The 16,848-nt window shown below is 47.1% G+C and overlaps 1 pseudogene; it reads right to left on the bottom strand.

Moving 5' to 3' along the window:
- Nucleotides 1–15,320: 15,320 nt before the first annotated feature.
- On the bottom strand, nt 15,321–16,016 carry LOC146754722 (protein MANBAL-like; annotated as a pseudogene).
- Between the last annotated feature and the right edge of the window lie 832 nt (nt 16,017–16,848).

Genomic DNA, 16,848 nt, shown 5'->3' with positions numbered 1-16,848 from the left:
GGACACTGCTAATTTGCTCCCTGAGAAGCTTAAAGTTTGTTCTCTTTAAAAGTCCATGGTGACAATTCTGGTGGTAATTTTTTTTTCTTCCTTACACCAAAGATTTTGGAGTCAACCACTTCATGATCCCTGTGGCGTAGCCTGTTTTAAATGATCCTTCTGTGTCTTTTCCAGGCTGGTAGCAGAATGGAGACTTTCCTGAGGCACTGAGGAACAGACACAAGCTTCTTTTGAAGGCTTCAATGAAATTCTGCCCCAGCAGTATCTGCGGTCCTTTGATGCTAAGGAGCTGGAGGTAAAGGGTTCTTTGACTATTGCCAGATCCAGGCTGCTACACGTAATACTTGAATTTCAGTCAGAGTCTGAAGAGCAGAGTTCATTAAGGCTGGCGGTTCTGCTTTCAAGATGTGTGAGAGAAGCCTTATGTATCTGTTAATATTTGGTTACTGTGTTGTTCTTCACTTTCTTCTTTGCAACCAACTTAGACACATTTCTAACGTTAAGATTCTGCCAGCATAAATTTTTTGGCTAACAGTGTTTTTGTAATCCTTGACCATGTGATTTGCGTGTGTTTAAAGAGTGAACAATTGGAAAGCAAGGAAGATAAGAACCAAATATCAGCAGATGGTCAAATTACAGAGTGGAGCAGGTTTTAGCTGCTTTTGGTCTCTGCAAATTATACTCTGCAGCAGAACATCGTATTTCTAGCACAGAATGGTACAGTTAGGCAATGAGAAAGTATGGTTTATGTGTCTAAATACATTCATTTTCATGACTGGGGTATCTCCTTTGTTGCCACTCTACATTTTCTTTGTGAACGGATGTTATTTGCTGTGGAAGTTTAAAAGTTTAATATTAAAACCAAGCGTACTGTGATTGCGGGTCTTTGAAGTACAGTAGTATTTAAGTACAATAGTCTTGCTGTAGAAGCAAAGTAGTAGCTTGTAGTTTCCATGTTCATGATCCTTTTTCTTCCCTAAAGGTGCTCCCATGTGGAATGCAAGAAATTGATCTGAATGACTGGCAGAAGCAATACCATCTACCAGCATGATACCAGAACCAGCAGAAAGATACTGTGGATCTGGCAGGTTTGTAGACTTCTTTTTTCCTCACAAGAACACAGCTACAGCTTAGTGAGCAACAGTCAGAATTACTCAACAGATAAGTAGCATGTAAATGTAAATGATAACTGCTAATCCAGCTGTCCTAGGGGTGATGGGGAAGTGATCACATAAATATTAAACTTTACATCAGTGTTAATTATTATCACACACAGAATCACACAAAATCACCCGGGTTGGAAGGGACCTCAAGGATCATGTAGTTCCAACCCCCCTGCCTAGCAGGGCCACCAAACATATGCCTTTACTAGATCAGGTTGCCCATGGCCCCGTCCAACCTGGTCTTGAACACCTCCAAGGACGGGGCATCCACAACCTCACTGGGCAGCCTGTTCCAGGACCTAACCACCCTTCTAGTAAAGAACTTTCCCCTAACATCCAACCTAAATCTTCCCTCTTTCAACTTAAAACCATTTCCCCTAGTCCTGCTATTATCAGCCTTTTCGAAGAGTTTACTCCCCTCCTGGGAATAAGTTCCCTTCAGGAACTGAAAGGCTGCAATGAGGTCACCCCGCAACCTTCTCTTCTCCAGGCTGAACAAACCCAACTCCCTCAGCCTGTCCTCATAGGGGAGGTGCTCCAGCCCCCTGATCATCTTTGTGGCCCTCCTCTGGACCCTTTCCAAAATCTCCATATCTTTTTTGTACTGAGGGCTCCACACCTGGACACATTATCTTTCAGTTTGTGAAAGAAATAGATAATGAGAAGAGAATGAGACTTCTACAGTTCGTTACTGGAACGTGCAGATTACCAGTGGGAGGATTTGCTGACCTCATGGGTAACGAGCCCTCTTTAATGCATTTTATGCTCATGTTATTTCCTTTTTTCTTAATAAGGACCAAACTGTGTTTTTAAGTGTATTTTTTAATGAATATATGTGGAATCTTTTCTGAGTCTTGCATATTGGTAGAGCTGTGACAGAAAAATGAATGGAGGGAATGTGAACACGCCTTGCATCAGTGACTTGATCCATGGTTTGGACGTGGTCCTGGCTGGGCAGCCTGCTCTGGGTATCCCTGCTTGCTCAGAGTGGAAGGACTAGGTAAACTCCAGAGATTCTTTCCAGTACCAAACCAACAATGTGATTCAGTGGATGAGTTTCTTTGAAAACCGCTTCATATTTATGCATTTCACTACGTGGATTTCTTCAGAGGGATGTAGTGAGAGACAAATGTCTTTGTGCTCTGCAAGTAGTTATAGTCTTGTTTTCACGCGCTGTTGTCATGTATTACCTACTGGTATACACGGGCAGTTCGACCTAAGAATTCATTGTTTGATTTTTGTACAGGGAGCAACAGACCCCAAAAATTTTGCATTGAGAAAGTTGGAAAGGAAAACTGGTTACCTGGAATTCACACCTGGTAAGTACGAAGGATCAAACTCTGCTGTGGTTCTGTTCTTATGGATGGAAATCTACTTTGAGATTTTAGGAAGTGGGTGTGTTATGGAAGTGTCTGAGACTGTGTGAAAGCAAAACACTGGGTTATGGCAGTAAGCTCTGCTGACTAATAGTTGAACTTCTGAAAAGCAGTTTTGTTGTGGAGCTGATTCCATTGTAAACGCCATGGATTTGCACACCACTAAAAACGTAAAGCTACTTTTAGTACTTAAGGTTGTCCTTTTTTTAAAGAGTTTGGGATTGATCTTTCATTATCACCACGCTCGATCTTGGCAATGAAAATAAATAGCCACGCTCATGCTTCCTCTTGGCTGGAGAAAATGTAGCTTCTGCTCAGTTTCTCAGTTATGCTGGTGCTTTGTGAAGATGCTCAGATATTAATTTTCAGATACAGAAGAGAGATTAGCTGAGACTTCTTGCTAAATACATTGCCAGTTCTGGAAAGTTATCGCTGCTCAGGTGCTTGTTGTGCTTTAACTCTCACTTTCATAGACAAATGAATGTCAAGATACAGGTGTTTTAGAGGGTACGAATGCAGTCTTCCTTCTGAACAGGACAGTTCATATGCCTGTGTTCCTAATGGATTTTTTGGTGGTTTAAACTGTTGTTCAATACTTAAGGTTTCTCTTTGTTTTCAGTTTCAATCGCTTGGACCTTCCAGCCTATAAGAATTATGAGCAGCTGAAGGAAAAGCTGTTATTTGCAACTGAAGAAACAGAAGGTTTTGGGCAGGAATAGCTGCGATTTGCACCTTGAAGAATGTGAACTCAGTGTGATGTTCTTCTTCGCTTCTTCTGCTTGTTGCACACTTCATAGTAAAGTAGACTTGACTTGGATTATTTAACAATAGTAGCGTGTAAGTAAATGGATGTTATCCTGAGGTTTTATCCACGTAAACTCTGGATTTCTACCGAGCACTTTCATAAACCTTCTCACTGGCGGTGAAAGCTATTCTTGCTTCACAGTTTTACTAGGAGGAAGATCTGCCTATTCCAAAACACTGGATGGGTATTTTACTGTATACAGCTCAGAAGGAGAAGAAAAAAGCCTTATGAATAATCTGTTTATGTTAATTCTGACAGTGAAACCTAGTTATCTAACATATTTACAGGAGAGATGAAATTAAACAGGATAATGCAAGATTAAGCTAAGACAACTAGTTTATGTTCTGCATAATGATTTCTGATTCACATAAGGAACCTAGACATGCCGTGGATGTATAAATATCACCCAAAAGGCTTTCAGCCCTATATTTTTAAAACACAAAGCAGTTCTAATTGAAATAGCCTTAGCCCTAGTTCTATAGGGTACGGCTGTTGAATATTGTTATGGTTGAAATGTTTAGTTCAGGAAAAAGATAAATGCTTGTATATATTTTTGCAGTCTCGGATTCCATTTCCTCCTTGTTTTCTTTCTTTAATTTAAGTGGTGTGTTTGTGTCTTTCCTGCTGTATTGGATGGGGAAAGGGGGCTGGATATCCCAAGCACCAGAACTTACTTTAATGTACTGCAGACTAAGAGTCAGATGGGAAAAGCAGTCTGTGAAACGCTGCATTTGGCCAAGCAGTAAAGTAAACCTGCCAGTGTGTTCAATTGGCGACGTTCTTGAAGTCTGAAATAATGTTTACTTACACGTTTTGCTTTGTAAGCCAACAAGTCCCAGGTGCCTCTGCAAAATAGATTTGCGGCCCTGGAACCCGAGGGAGAGGTGAATACAGATGTGGAATCAGCCCCACCTGTGAGGGTGCCTCGGGGGAAGCGGACACACCCGCACCTCAAAACTTCTTCCACACGGAAGGATAGAAGGGTAGTCGTCATAGGTGACTCCCTTCTGCAAGGAATGGAAGGCCCTATATGCCGGCCTGACCCTACCCGCAGGGAGGTGTGCTCCCTCCCCGGGGCACGGGTCAGGGACATTGCTGGGAGACTTCCCAGTCTGATCTGCCCTTCTGATTACTATCCCCTGCTAGTAGTTCAGGCTGGCAGTGAAGAAGTTAGTAAAAAAAGCCTGAAAGCTCTCAAAGATGATTTCAGGGGACTGGGGCGGGTAATCGAAGGAACAGGTGTGCAAGTGGTTATTGCATCTGTACCTTCAGTGGCAAGGAGGGATACTGAGTTGGGCCTAAAACCCCACCTCTTAAACAAATGGTTAAAGAGTTGGTGCAGACATAGGAGTCTTGGTTTTTTTGATCATGGGGCAATTTATTCGGCACCTGGCATGACAGCGGCAGATGGAAGCAGCCTGTCTCAAATGGGTAAGAGGGTTCTAGCTGAGGAACTGTCAGGACTTATTGACAGGTGTTTAAACTAGGTAGGATGGGGGAAGGGGACAAAACGAGGGCCGCTGGGTCTGAGGCGGCAGTTCAAGACTCAAAGCAGAGCTCGCTGGGTGCAGACAATGGAGTTAAAAGGCATGGAGAGGGGTGGGGAGATGCTGCCTCTCTCAAGTGCCTGTATACCAACGCGCGAAGCAGGGGGAATAAACAGGAAGAATTGGAGCTCTGTGTGCGGTCAAGTGGCCATGATCTCATTGCGATCACGGAGACATGGTGGGACGGCTCGCATGACTGGAATGTTGTCATGGAGGGCTATGTGCTTTTTAGGAAAGATCGGCTGGCAAGGCGGGGTGGTGGAGTTGCTCTTTATGTGAGAGAGCAGCTAGAATGTATTGAACTCCACCTGGGCGAGAGTAATGTAGAAGTTGAGAGCTTGTGGGTGAGAATCAAGGGCCAGGCTGGCAAAGGGGACACTGTTGTGGGTGTGTACTACAGGCCTCCTGATCAGGAGGAGGAGGTTGATGAGGCCTTCCATAAGCAACTGGAAGTAGTGGCACGCTCCCAGGCACTGGTACTTATGGGGGATTTCAATTATCCAGATTTTTGCTGGACGACCAACACGGCCAGGCATGCGCGGTCCAGACAATTCTTGCAGTGCATTGAAGATAACTTCCTGATGCAGGTGGTAGAGGAACCGACGCGGGGTGGGGCATTGCTGGACCTTATTCTCACCAATAAGGAAGGACTTGTTAAGGAAGTAAAAGTTGGGGGCAGCTTGGGATGTAGTGACCATGAGATGGTGGAGTTCGAGATCCTGAGTGGAGGAAGCAAAGCAAAAAGTAGGATTGCTACCCTGGACTTTAGGAGAGCCAACTTTGATCTCCTTCGGGACCTACTTGGGGCTATCCCATGGGCCAGGGTGCTAGAAGGCAAGGGGGCCTGTGAGAGCTGGTTAGCGTTTAAACGGCTCTTCTTCCAAGCTCAGGATCGGTGCGTCCCTGTGACTAAGAAATCGGGAAAAGGTGCAAGGAGACCTGCGTGGATGAGTAATGAGCTCATGTGCAAGCTCCACGGAAAGAAGAAAGTACATGATATGTGGAAGAAGGGTCTGACCACTTGGGAACAATACAAGAATGTAGTCAGGGACTGCAGAGATGCAACCAGGAAGGCCAAAGCCCACCTGGAGTTGAATCTAGCTAAGGAGATAAAGAATAATAAAAAAGGCTTTTTTAAATACGTTAACAGCAAAAGGAAGGCTAGGGAGAATGTGGGCCCCATACTAGGTGAGGGGGGCGCTCTGGTAACAGGGGATGCTGAGAAGGCGGAAATACTGAATGCCTTCTTTGCTTCTGTCTTTAGTGAAAGGGCTCTCCCTCAGGAATCCCAGACCCTGGAGGTTGATGAGAGAGTCTGGGGAATGGGAGATTTCCCTTTAGTCAGGGAAGAGGTGGTCCGTGAGTGCCTAGGAAACATTAAGGTCCATAAATCCATGGGACCTGATGGGGTGCATCCGCGGGTGCTGAGAGAGCTGGCGGAAGTCATTGCTGAGCCGCTCTCTGTAATCTTTCAGAGGTCTTGGAGAACTGGGGAAGTGCCTGAAGACTGGAGGACGGCCAATGTCACTCCAGTCTTCAAAAAGGGCAAGAAGGAAGACCCAGGTAACTATAGGCCAGTCAGCCTCACCTCTGTCCCAGGGAAGGTGATGGAACAGCTTGTGCTGGATGCCATCTCCAGACAACTGGGTGATAAGGAGGTTATCATGAGTACTCAGCATGGGTTCACCAAGGGTAGGTCGTGCTCGACCAACCTGGTGGCCTTTTATGAAGATGTCACTAGCTGGGTGGACAGGGGGAGGGCGGTAGATGTAGTCTACCTTGATTTCAGTAAGGCTTTTGATACTGTCCCCCATGACATCCTTATAACAAAGCTGAGGAAGTATGGGATAGATGAGTGGACGGTGAAGTGGGTTGAGAATTGGCTGACTGGCAGAGTGCAGAGGGTTGTCATTGGCGGTGCGGTGTCTGGCTGGAGGCCTGTAACTAGTGGCGTCCCCCAGGGGTCTGTACTGGGTCCGGTCTTGTTCAACATCTTCATCAACGACCTTGATGAGGGGATAGTGACCACCCTCAGCAAGTTTGCTGATGACACGAAGTTGGGAGGATTGGCTGATACACCTGAAGGCTGTGCTGCCATTCAGCGAGATCTGGACAGGCTGGAGAGCTGGGCAGTAAGAAACCGGATGAGGTTTAACAAAAGCAAGTGTAGAGTCTTGCACCTGGGTAGAAATAATTGCATTCACCAGTACAGGCTGGGGGAAGACCTGCTGGAGAGGAGCTCTGCTGAGAGGGACCTGGGCGTCCTGGTAGAGGACAGATTAACCATGAGCCAGCAGTGTGCCTTTGTAGCCAAAAAAGCCAATGGCATACTGGGGTGTATTAAAAAGAGCGTGTCCAGCAGGTCGAAGGAGGTGATCCTCCCCCTCTACTCTGCCCTGGTGAGGCCTCATCTGGAATACTGTGTCCAGTTCTGGGCTCCCCAGTACAAAAAAGACAGGGATCTCTTGGAAAGAGTCCAGCGGAGGGCCACTAAGATGGTGAAGGGCCTGGAGCATCTCCCCTATGAGGAGAGACTTAGGGTACTGGGTCTGTTTAGCCTTGAAAAAAGAAGGCTGAGAGGGGACTTGATCCAGGTTTATAAATACCTGAGGTGTGGGAGCCATAGTGGCGAGGCTGGTCTCTTTTCAGTAGTGCGTGGGGATAAGACTAGGGGTAATGGGATGAAAGTACAGCATAGGAAGTTCCGCACAAATGTGCGGAAGAACTTCTTTACAGTGAGGGTGACGGAGCACTGGAACAGGCTGCCCAGGGAGGTTGTGGAGTCTCCTTCTCTGGAGATATTCAAGACCCGCCTGGACGCCTTCCTGTGTGACATGGTGTAGGGAGCCTGCTTTGGCAGGGGGGTTGGACTCGATGATCTCTAGAGGTCCCTTCCAACCCCTACAATTCTGTGATTCTGTGATTCTGTTAAGTCTTTTGGTTTTTCTATAGCATGTTCTGTAGAAATAAAACGTTGTTCCTATGAACCATTGGTGCACTTTGCTGTTCTTTATGTTTTGGAAACATCCCGTGGATGCTGTGGTTAACCCCACAGCATCTGCTACCCCAGGTTATACTGGACTTCCAGCTGAGATGAATGACTTTACTGCTCCCAGCACTGCTTGAGCAACCTGGTCTGTGTGAATTCATACTGCATAACAAATACATACTTGTATGTAGCTGCCAATTAATCCCAATTCTCAAGCATGAAAATAACTTCTGTTTCGATTTTTGCCTTATGAAAATGACATGAAAAACTGAATGAGATGCTGAGCTGCTGATGGACAAATTGACAAAGCCTTATTGCTCCAGGTAGCTCAGGTGTTCCTATATGAAGCTGCACAGTAAATGTGCCATGTCTTCATCTGATCAAGCAGCTGGAGCTGATATTTTAATGTGTTTCTATTCCAGAAAAAGAAAAAAAAAAACTGAAAGAGAAAAGCCTTTTAAAATTGTCTTGTTTGCATCATTCTGACATGCTGCGCTCTGTCTGTGAATTCAGCTCTTGGTTCTGTTGGTATCTGCAGCCCCTGATTCTTGTGGTGTCTTCATTTTCTTCCAGCATCACTGTTTGTGTATATATGCTCTATTGAACAAGGACATGAACATCCAGCAGCACTGGATGGTAAAATACTGTATGAAATTCATTGTGGAAATTTCCTTGTATTGTAATTTCCAATACTCAGGTAACTGTAACAATATCTCTGTAAGTCAAATACTTTTATAAAATGACTCAAATAGATGCTCGTCCTGTTGTTATTGGTTTGGTGTTACGAAGCACAAGTGTAGAAATGAAGGATTGAACTGCTGCTGGGGGTTGCAGGTAGGCTGGGATTCTGTCGGGTGATATTTCTGCCTGCTGGGGATGTGAGTGGGCGTTGGGCCTGAGCCCCGCTTGTGTTGGTCACAGCACAGGGGCTGCGGGAAACACTGGGAGAGCAGAGTGGGGAGAGCCGGGCTGTGTGCAGGCCAGGGCATGACATGGAACCTCGGCAGCTGCGCAGCTGCTGAGCTTTTCCCCCAAGTCTTCAGACTCTCGGGTGATAACAATGTGCAGCAAAGCCAGCTGGGCACTGCTGATATATCACTGCAGGGTTAGGGGATGAAGCCCTGCAGCACCCGCATGGCACTCCCTGTAATCTGCCATCCTTATGTGCACAGCTGCTGTAGGTGTTGTTGGAGCAGCGGAGTGGCAGTGCTGTGCTGCAGGGCAGCTACACACCCAAAGGGTCTCCATAGGCTGCAGTGATGTGACCCAAGTCCCACACTCACTTTCTTTCCCATTCCCAAGAATGACATACCAGTAGCAAAATATGTTTTCCCCTTTTCCCAGTGTCCAAAGACAAAGATGAGGTGTCTTAGCAAGTGCACCAGCAATGTGTGGAGCAGAACCGCCTTGGGAGCCACTGTCACACCTGAGTCAATCTGTTCTAGGCTTCCCATGGAAATGTAGCATTTTGACTCTTTGTTAGTAAATCTTTGAGGTTGCATTTGACTTGCTGTTGCAATGTCTGCTGCTTGCTCTTCATGCAGCTAGTCCATGTATTTGTTTATGTAGTCAGTGCTAGGGTTTGATTTAGACAGCTCCGCCATCTTTTCAAGAGCTGCTCCATGGCCGGCTGTGGAGAGAGGGTGAGTGGGAGAGGACACCTGTGTCCCACAGTGGCTCCTCCAGTCAGTAAAGGTCCTGAAATTGGTCTCTTCAGCTAATAGGGAGCTTTCCTCAGCTACCATGTGTTTGGAAAGAGGAAGAGCAGTCCCAGGGCCTTCAGCTGTGAGACTCTTCACACAGACCTTGTGGAGACATCTGCAGGTGTAGTCTGGGATGGAATGGCTCCTGTTTGGCTCTTGTTACCCACGTGCGGCATGTGGTTATTGATCTTTGAAGGGAGCAACATAGGAAAGAATCCTGTTCTCATCTACTACCTAATGCTAAGTCATTCCTCCTCACGGGGAAGTGACTAAGCATTGGTCCTGGGTGCTAGGAGAGGAATGTCAGATCTGAAATCAGTGTGAATGATGGACATCCTTGTTTAACACAGGGCCGCTCTGTAGTGCAGAGGTGCTTGTGAGTTCAGAAGATACCTGCTGAAGGAGAACTGCCTTGCTGTTGGACGTCATCAAGCTGCAGTCTTCCCAGGCAACAGCAAAACAGGCAGAGGTGTGTGCTCCAGACTGTGCCAGCCTTTGATTCTGTTCCTGAGGTGAGCTGCACTTTGCTCGCTGCAAATTCCAACTATATTTGTAGGAATTATTACTATGAATAACACAAAGGTGGTGTTTGAGTCGCAGACAGACGCAGCAGAGCCCTTTGCTCTGATCTTTTCACTCAAGCAGCTTTTTGCCATCCCCACCTGGAGCCACTGAAGCGTGCAGCCAGCAGCTGGACTCAGTGGTCCTCGCAGGGACCATCCAGCTCAGGAATTCTATCATTTTACAATCACTGAGCTTGGCAGACTTGCAAAGAGTGTGGGTGTGACAGCAAGCAATTAGCGTGGCCAGCATCAGGAACTCATGGTTATGAGCTTAGGACTGGTTTAGGTTTGCCAAGCAGGGGGACTAATGCTGGGATCCTTCTCTCCAGCCTGGAGGCTCTCACACAGCTGCATGGTTCTGTGTTTGGCAGGTGGGTTGGACCCAGGCTGTGCAAGAATCAACTGGGCTCTGCTTCAGCTGCAGTCTGAGGGCCTTTGGCTGCAGCCAGCTGCTGTTCACACAGGGTGCAGAAAGCTCCAGAGCCACACAAGTGCCTTCAGGCTCCGAGTGAAACCCCACAAGCTGAGGGGAAGGAAGTGAACATCATCAGAGGTGGGGACTGCACAGCACTGATATGTGGTGACAGATCGAGGTGGGCGGTGAAGTTGGGAAGACCAAGAATGAAAGATGGGAAAAGCAGCTGAATTTAAAGGAAGAGATGCGAAACCAACAGGATCATCACCCTGTAATTGCCAGCCCAAACAAGGGACGTTTTGACCAGCGACTGCTCTGATCCACTTAACAAAAGACACAAAACCACTCCATAAACTTAGAAGAACTGCTCAAAGCCACACTGGTTTGCTTCCGTATCTCTTATGGGACGGCACCAGCCAAATCGTCCCTTCTGGTCTGAGGATGAGGAGGGTCAGATCCTTTCAGAGCACCAAACCTGGCAGCCAACCTCATCACCAAACAAGCAGACAGGATCCAAACGCCAGCACTCTCCATTCATCATCCCACTTCCTCGCTGCAGTCAGTCTGATGCTTCATGAGATTCAGAAGCAAACAAAATCAATACAGTCATCTTGATCCCTGCAGGAACACGCTGTGAGCAACAGAACACCTTCCTGGAAGAACTACCTCCATGAACAGAGGCAGCGACCACCTCCTCCCCTCCTACAGCCTCATTGCTTTCTCCTTAAGTATCACCACATGGAGACTCGACCCTCCCTGGCACCCAGGCACCAAAGGGCTCTTTTCATGTTCTTTACACCAGGCTGGGAAAGAATCTTGGCTTCAAAACTTCCAGAGCAGCAAGAAGGAAGTATTGGTTCTCTTCACAGACAGCCTTGGCTATTCCACTGCTGCCAGTGGGGAACATCAGCAGAGAGCATCTCTAAAGCAGAGAGAAGCATATGTATGAGAATGAAAGTAAATTAGGTCTGAGCAGGATTAATTGGGATTTAATTGAACTATGTGAACTGGAACTCGGGTCACAAGCTGCTTATTAACCTGCCTCAAGAGATCATTCAGCTTGCACTGCAGGAGCACAAGGATGCACTGTGAGCAGGATGGCGTGTGGTCAGAGAGGGAGACCTGCTTGAACAGTCAAAAATGGAAGAGAAAAACTGCTTGAGATAGATGCCTGGGAATTTGAGGACTTACCGCACAGTCTTTCTTTCCTTTCCTCTTCTGGGGAGGGAACCAAGTAACACCAGCCAGAGCTCACCCAGCTCACCGCTCCTCCTGCAGCCCAAGTGGCTGCCAGGCAGCTCCCTGCTACAGCTACACTTGCCAGGGAGCCTACAGAAATCCCCATTATCAATCGACTGAATCCCCATCTAATCCCCCGATCCTATTAACAAACACTGCCTTTATTTTGCTACCTCCACGGGGGCTCTTGGAGCCAATATCCCTCATGAGAGGCAAATTAATTAAGACATTGCACCGTTTCCTCTTTCCAGGAAGGTGGAGGTGTTCTGGCAGACATTTTGCTGCTTCCAAGTCAAGCACGGACACACGCATGCCTGAAAGTATGAGCTAACCACCTTCACACAGATCGAAGGAGCTGAATGGCCTCCCCTAAATGGGTCACTCTCGTGAACAGGCCATGGATGTCCTTGTGTTTCTACAGAGCTCCAGCAGCTTTCATAGTAAACACACAGAAAGAGGCAGCATGACTTTTAAAAAGTTATTTTTGTTTTAATTTGAAACAAAGATTATATGTAATTGGTGTGAGATATTTTTGTCATGTTTCTTTGTCCTGAGATCTCCAAGCAACTTCGGAATGCTTTTGTCTTGCATGCTTTGTTCTGTTCTCCTCATGCTGCCCACCTGACTCATCCACCAACAGCAAGGGAGATAAGCAAACGCGGTCCTTCTCACACTGATGGTTCCAGCAAATGTGCTGTTAGGCTTCTGGTAGAGAACAGACACAGCACAGCACTGCTGCCGGACCTGGGCTCACAATGCATTTGTCAATTGAGGATGTCAGTCTGTGTATGCAAAAGGATGGCAGACTTGCAGCCCCACCACAGAACCCTTTTCTTCAAAGCCACTGTAAGCCCTGTGGCACCTAACACAGCAGGTTTTCCTCCCGTTGACTCATTCATGATCAAACAAACCAAGCAGTGAGCTGGCATCTGGAAGCTCCAGATGCCTTACAGAGACTCTGTGGCTATGACACCACCTCTCTCCAGTCCCATCTAGCCATATTTCAGGCTAACACTGGACCGTCCCTGGCCCTGAAGAGACAGACCCTGAAGGAATGCAGTGTCTCCAGCTCTTACCATATATCAAGTCCCAAATAGGTGAAGTCCTCTTTGCTGCTAATGCATTGGAAGCCCTTCCCTTCCAACTTCCTTAGTTCCTCTCCGCAGTTCATGAAAGGGAAAGCACAGCCATGCCTGAAAAACAGACCACGCAGTCCGTTGCCATTGGTGCACCTCTGAGGAAGCATTCCAGGCGATTCTGCTGTCCTTTGTGCCTTCCTGCTCAAGCCCTTATCATTTCTTTTTGCTTTCCTTCTTGGATTTCTTGCTCAGCTGAGCAGCACTTGCCTTGGGTTTCTTCACCGTCTCCCAAGTCTTAGACTCAAAGCTCTCTGAGTCCTGCAAGAAGCAATTTGGAAACAGTCAGGGAGCTTTCTAACAACTGGCTGATGCCCAGCTCATTTCAGGCATTTATGTGAAAGCAAAAATACGTAAGTGCTGGGTATTTCCGCTGGAATGCATCTATATCAGGCTGAGCCTACATTTAGTAAGACTTGAACAGCACCATCCCTGCTTCCTCTGCATGTGTTTCTGGATGAGTGTGAATCCACACACAGCCTGTTACCACAGAGGTTGTTATAAGCTTAAGTGCCTAAATCATAGTATCATCATAGTATCATAGTCTCGTGCGGGTTGGAAGGGACCTTAGAGATCATTGAGTCCAACCCCCCGGAATTCGAGCCTCCTGTGTAGCAGAGCGGCACTTCTACCACTTGCGCCACAGGGGGGATTCGAACCCAGGGCCTCCGGTGTTGCAACGCGGCATTCCTACCACTTGCGCCACCGGGGCACACAAATCAGGCTTTGTAGAAAAGAAACACCCCCATTTTAACAGCAGGACAAAAACCAACACTAAACAACAATTATTCACACCAGAAAAAGGAGAAGATATCACAGAATCACCAGCATGTATTAAACCATTGAAAAAGTATTTCTGCCAAATTTTCTTCCTTATCATGTGTGAGACAAAAGGTAAGCCTCAAAACAGCAGTCAGAATGTTACATTCAGAGCCTTTACACCAAGACCAAAATCCAGGCAGGGCACTGAAGGCAAAGCTCTTTTCACCTGGACTAACAAGGAATCCTAAGCTATAAAGTTTGTTTCCTTCAGGCAGATGACAGATCATATTTCAGCCATGGGAAATAAAGTCTAGTTATCTGGTAAAGACACGAGGGAACAGCACCAGTCTCATTGGAGAAAGCGCACACACACAGATTGCCTATTTTCATTAAATGCATTTGAGTCTAAATATTGCTTTAGCATCTTGGGTTCTAGCAGTCAGAGCTTGCCAACTGGAAAAGGACACACAGAAAATGCCAGAGCAAGATCTGCTAGCTTCAAGCTCCCAACACAGAGCACCAGATAATAGAGGGGCAGACATGCATCTGACAGTATCCTTTAATCAAAGAGTCCTGTTCAATCATCTCTAAAGTCACTGGGCTATTATAGTTCACATCTGTGTGGTTTCCCAAGGAAAGTGAGTTGGCTGCCTTTCCAAAGGCTGTAATCAGTGCACGGGGAGCAGCGAGGCTCTGCAGAAACAGAGCAACAAGCAGCTATTACTCAGGTTTGTAGATTGGTGCTGCTGAGAAGTGAACACTGATGCCTTCTGCTGTTCGAACCAAGGTAGTCTCCAAAGCCTGAAGCCTCTAAAACAAAGAAGCTCATCTGTACCTGAACCTAAGCATCATTCCTAAGAAATGGAGAGTGTCTCTTTTGTTTATTGTCATGTGAATTAATCACATGCACAGGAAATCATGGGGACAGTGCATATACGGAGAAAATAAGAAATAGAGCATATAAACAACCTAAACACAAACAAGCTTGTCAGTTCTATCACATTAATAGGACAAATGAGGGCCAGAAACCCCACACCTAACAAAGAGGTCATCATTCTCAAAGAACAAGCACTAGATATACAGTATCTACAGAAGTACAGAAGAGAGACAAGCTCAAGGCGCAGGGACACCTTTCTTCCTCCCATGCCACTTTTGTTTCTCTCGGCCCTTGGAGAACAGGGGATGCTCACAGTCCATCGCCAGCAGTTCCAGATGGGCTGAAAGGCCACCAGTTGGGAACACCAACACGGAAACGTGGGACAAGCAGCTCCATTTCCAGGGAGGGACGTGAAGCCGACCACTTCATGGCTCTGTGATTGCCAGCCCTAGCCAGGCGCGTTTTGAGCTGCTAATGAAAGAGGCAGCACCACTATTCATATGTTTGTTTTGCTTTAATTTGCAACAAAGAGATGCTAAATGCATCCAAAATACATTTCAATATGAAATCAAATAATTGGGATACTGGTAATGACTAAAGTTTCCTTAGTTCCTCTTCGCAGTCCACAAAAGGGAAAGCACGGCCATGCCTGAAAACAAGACCACGCAGTGTGTGTCCTTTGGTGCACCTCAGAGGAAGCATTCCAGGCGATTCTGCTGTCCTTTGTGCCTTCCTGCTCAAGCCCTTATCGCTTCTTTTTGCTTTCTTTCTTGGCTTTCTTGCTCAGCTGAGCAGCACTTGCCTTGGGTTTCTTCACCGTCTCTCAAGTCTGAGACTCAAAACCCCCTAAGTCCTACAAGAAGCAATTGGGAAACAGTTAGGGAGCTTTCTAACAACTGGCTGACAGCTGCTTTGAGAGCTCAAGTCACCTGACCGAGCAGCTTTGGGGGCCAGCACTGGAAATTGCCTTCCTGACCTCAGGGCACATTAGAAACTCCACCTTTGTCTAGTTCCCAAAAAACCCATGCAAACCAGAGCCTAAAGTCCTCTCTTGCAAGGCGGTCCATGCTGGGAGGGTGGACCCTCTGCCTGGCAGCTCACAGGGCTCAGCAGCAGCTGCAGGATAGGATGAGCTGGCACCTCAAGGCTGCTGGCGTGCAGAAGGAAGGACAGAACCAAGTGCGGCACTCTCAGCAGTGCCGGGGCACACTGCCATAGGCAACAGCTACAGACAGTTCCCTCCCAGCTGACTGCCTGAGCATTCCTATTAATCTCACACAGCGCTACTTACTGCCTTTGGGGACTTGGAAACTGGCAGGATGATGGCCAGCACACACAGGAGCTGGAAAAGGGCTCCAAACAAGAGTCCATAGCGCAGCACGTTCTCCATTAGGGTGGGCTCAGGGATCTCAGGTGATGAGAAATGCAGTTCAGCAGCCATAGAGCAGACAGCTGCTGCTCCACTGCTCTCACAGAGGCTGCCTGCTGTGAGGGGGGGAAAAATGGCATCGTTAGTGTCAGGCACTGCAATGGGGTTACTTCCTGCTAGCAAACATTTCCAGGCTGACTTAGAGAGTTGCTGGGATGATATCCAGGGCCTACTGACTCGCGAACAAAGAGGGACATCAAAGTTGCATTTCAGTTGCCTTTGTCCACCTGCCTAGGAAAAGACCCCTCAGCCTTCAGTACTGCTGCACTTGCAGGTGGGGGGAAGATAAGCAAGAGAGGACGGGTGGATGTCAAAGAAGGGAAGAGCTTAACAGACAAGAATAAACCTATCCCTGAGCTCCATTACACATGCGTGACCACTGCCTTATTAATATTAATACCAGTATTATTCACAGAATTAAAGTTTCCCATGTTCACGTACCTGGTTGTGGACGTGTTTGCTGTCTTGCTGCTGCTGTGCTCTACAACGCCAGCCACAGAAATAAAGCGTGAAGAAAGCTGATCTGTTGAAGACAGAGGAGTGAGCTGTGCTTAACCAACACTGCTTCAGAGCACGTTTACAGTAAGGCACACCTACCTTACAATGGCCACGCAGGAAGCTCCAGACACAGCTCCGGACTGTTTCCATGAAGCCCAATTGCATTTCACAGCCACTCACGCTCTGTAGCTCGACAATCTGCAACAGAAAAGTCACAAGATGCAAATCCCATCCCTCAGAGATGTCACAGACCTCCCCACTCATGGAGCAGTACTCATGTCATTGGGTGAGAAAGCAGACGTGTGCTTACCGAGTGAGCACTGTTTGCTGCCAGTTGCTGGTAGGA

The sequence above is a fragment of the Coturnix japonica genome, chromosome W, assembly GCF_054131305.1.
Source record: "Coturnix japonica strain WE chromosome W, WE-NBRP24, whole genome shotgun sequence".
NCBI classification, from domain to species: Eukaryota; Metazoa; Chordata; class Aves; order Galliformes; family Phasianidae; genus Coturnix; species Coturnix japonica.
This window is presented reverse-complemented; position numbering and strand designations above follow the sequence as displayed.